The sequence below is a fragment of the Dama dama genome, chromosome 3 (assembly GCF_033118175.1).
Source record: "Dama dama isolate Ldn47 chromosome 3, ASM3311817v1, whole genome shotgun sequence".
Taxonomy (NCBI): domain Eukaryota; kingdom Metazoa; phylum Chordata; class Mammalia; order Artiodactyla; family Cervidae; genus Dama; species Dama dama.
Genome location: NC_083683.1, coordinates 2,110,097 through 2,114,188, shown reverse-complemented (window position 1 = coordinate 2,114,188; position 4,092 = coordinate 2,110,097).

The window sequence follows — 4,092 nt, the reverse complement described above, 5'->3', positions numbered from 1 at the left end:
GAGCCCTTTCCTGATGCTACAGTGACCTCAGGATCCCTCTAGACTTGAGACAGTGATCTTGGGTTTTCTCTGGAGTGCCATCAAGGAAATCAAGGCTCCTTTCACGTTTGATGTGGAACACAGAATTGCTCTGCACGCAGTGCAGGGGAATCGGGCCTCATCTCGCGGCGAGGGGGAAGTCTCATGGTTTTTCTCGAGTTGCGGCCGGAACCTGGGGTATATTCTCGAGTTACGATGGGGAGGGCCCTTCCAGACACCTGTTTGTTCAGCGACATCAGGACTCCTGCCTAGGTGCGAGCGACACCTCGGGATTCTCCACGAGTGTTGGCATGGAAATTGGGACGCGTCTCCACGTGAGGCGGGAGACCCAGGATCCCTTTCCACGTGCCACATGGAACCTGGGACTCCTATCCATTCTCAAGAGGACTCAGGCATCGTCTCCTTTGGAAGCACTGATCTCCGCAGACCTCTCGAGTTTTCAAAGGATGTGAGGCATCCGGTGGCGATGAGCCGGACAACTGGGTCTTTCGTTGTGGTCTCCTCAAGGGATTCAGACATCCCTTCGTTTTGGGAGATGAAAGACGAGCCTGCATTCAATTCACTGCAGGGATATCCGGCCTTACTTCGAGTCAGAGCATCTCGGTGTCCATTCCACTTGAGGCCACAAACTCAGGGTCCCTCTCACATACCTGTAGCTGAGAGAAGCCTCCTCTTGAGGTGCTTGTGGAAAGTTCGTATTCCTCTTGAGTCGAAGCCAGGGACTAAGCTCTCATCTCGAGTTGATTTGGGGTCCACGGAGCCCTTTCGTGTTGCTACAGTGACCTCAGGATCCCTCTAGACTTGAGACAGTGATCTTGGGTTTTCTCTGGAGTGCCGTCAAGGAAATCAAGGCTCCTTTCACGTTGGATGAGGAACACGGAATTGCTCTGCACGCAGTGCAGGGGATTCGGGCCTCATCTCGCGGCGAGGGGGAAGTCTCATTGTTTTTCTCGAGTTGCGGCCGGAACCTGGGGTATATTCTTGAGTTACAACGGGGAGGGCCCTTCCAGACACGTGTTTGTTCAGCGACGTCAGGACGCCTGCCTAGGTGCGAAGGACACTTCGGGATTCTCTTCGAGTCTTGGCATGGCAATTGGGACGCATCTCCACGTGAGGCGGAAGACCCAGGGTCCCTTTCCACAGGCCACAGGGATCCTGGGACTCCTATCCATTTTCAAGAGGAGTCAGGCATCGTCTCCTTTGGAAGCATTGATCTCCGCGGACCTCACGAGTTTTCAAAGGATGTGAGGCCTCCGGTCCCGATGAGGTGGAGAACTAGGTCTTTCTCTATGGTCTCCACAGGAGATTCAGACATCCCTTCGTCTTAGGAGATGCAAGACGAGCCTGCATTGAATTCACTGCAGGGATATCCGGCCTTACTTCGAATCAGAGCATCTTGGTGTCCATTCCACTTGAGACCACAAACTCAGGGTCCCTCTCACATACCTATAGCTGAGAGAAGCCTCCTCTTGAGGTGCTTGTGGAAAGTTTGTGTTCTTCTTCAGTCGAAGCCACGGACTAAGCTCTATCTCGAGTTGATTTGGGGTCCACGGAGCCCTTTAGTGTTGCTACAGTGACCTCAGTATCCCTCTAGACTTGAGACAGTGATCTTCGGTTTTCTCTGGAGTGCCATCAAGGAAATCAAGGCTCCTTTCACGTTTGATGTGGAACACGGAATTGCTCTGCACGCAGTGCAGGGGCATCGGGCCTCATCTCGCGGCGAGGGGGAAGTCTCATGGTTTTTCTCGAGTTGCGACTGGAACCTGGGGTATATTCTCGAGTTACAACAGGGAGGGCCCTTCCAGACCCGTGTTTGTTCAGCGACGTCAGGAAGCCTGCCTAGGTGCGAGGGACACCTCGGGATTCTCCTCGAGTCTTGGCATGGCAACTGGGACGCGTCTCCACGTGAGGCGGGAGACCCAGGGTCCCTTACCACATGCCATAAGGATCCTGGGACTCCTATCCATTTTCAAGAGGAGTCAGGCATCGTCTCCTTTGGAAGCATTGATCTCCGCGGACCTCTTGAGTTTTCAATAGATGTGAGGCCTCCGGTCGCAATGAGGCGGAGAACTAGGTCTTTCTCTGTGGTCTCCACAGGGCATTCAGACATCCCTTCGTCTTGGGAGATGCAAGACGAGCCTGCATTCAATTCACTGCAGGGATATCCGGCCTTACGTCGAGTCAGAGCATCTCGGTGGCCATTCCACTTGAGGCCACAAACTCAGGGTCCCTCTCACATACCTGTAGCTGAGAGAAGCCTCCTCTTGAGGTGCTTGTGGTAAGTTGGTATTCCTCTGGATTCGAAGCCAGGGACGAAACTCTCATCTCGAGTTACGACGTGATTCACACGTGATTCCTACGTGACGCACACGTGATTCACACTTGATTCCCCCGAGACGCACACATGATTCTCACGTGATTCCCACGTGATGCACACGTGATTCACTCGTGATTCAAACGTGATGAACACATGATTCCCAAATGAGGCACACGTGATTCCCACGTGATGCACACGTGACTGACACATGATTCCCACGTGATGCACACGTGATTCTCACGGGATTCACACGTGATTCCAACGTGATTCCCACATGACGTACACGTGATTCCCACGTGATGCACACATGACTGACACGTGATTCCTACGTAATGCACACGTGATTCACATGTGACGCTCACGTGATTCACACATGATTCCCACGTGACTCCCACGTGACGCACAGGTGTTTTGCAAATGATTCCTGCATGACGCACACGTGATTCACACGTGATTCCCGTGTGACACGCACGTGATTCAGACGTGATTCCCACGTGTAGCACACGTGTTTCAAACGTCATTTTCACGTGATGCACACGTGACTCACACGTGTTTCACACGTGATTCTCTCGTGATCCACACGTGATTCCCAAGTGATGCACACGTGACTCACAGGTATTTCACACGTGATTCCCACGTGATGCACACGTGACTCACACGTGTTTCACACGTGATTCCCACGTGATGCACACGTGATTCACACGTGATTCTCACGTGACTCCCACGTGACGCACACGTGAGTCCCACGAGATGCACACGTGATGCCATGTGACTCCCAAGTGACGCAAAGTTATTTCACACGTGATTCCCAAGTCATGCACACGTGACTCACACGTGTTTCACACCTGATTCCCCCCTGTCGCACACGTGATTCACACGTGATTCCCCCATGCGCACACGTGATTCCCACGTGATTATCCGGTGACGCACACGTGATTTACACGTGAGTCCGCCGTGACGCCTTCGTTTTTCACACGTGATTCGCACGTGACGCACACGTGATTCACACGTGATTCCCCCGTGACGCACACGTGATTCCCACGTGACGCACACCTGATTCCCACATAATGCACTCGTGACTGACACATGATTTCCAAGTGACGCACACGTGTTTCACACCTGATTCCCACGTGAAGCACACGTGATTCATACGTGATGCACACGTGACTCCCACGTGACGCACACGTGATTCACACGTGATTTCCATGTGATGCACACGTGATTCACACGTGACTTCCACGTATTGCACACGTGACTCACAGGTGAATCCCACGTGAGTCACACGTGACTGACACGATATTCCCACGTGACGCGCACGTGTTTCACACGTGATACCCACGTGACACACACGTGATTCACAAGTTTTTCCCACGTGATCCCTGCAATACGCACACGTGATTCCCACGTGACGCACACGTGATTCACACGTGATACACACGTGATGCGCACGTGATTCCCACGTGATTTCCACTTGACGCACACGTGACTTACACGTGATTCCCAGGTGACGTACACGTGATTCCATACTAATTTCCCCATGAACCACACGTGATTCACAAGTGATTCCCACGTGATGCACACGTGTTTCATACATGATACCCACGTGACACACACGTGATTCACACGTTTTTCCAACAAGATCCCTGCATGACGCACACGTGATTCCCACGTGACGCACACGTGATTCACACGTGATACACATGTGACGCGCACGTGATTCCCACGTGATTTCCACG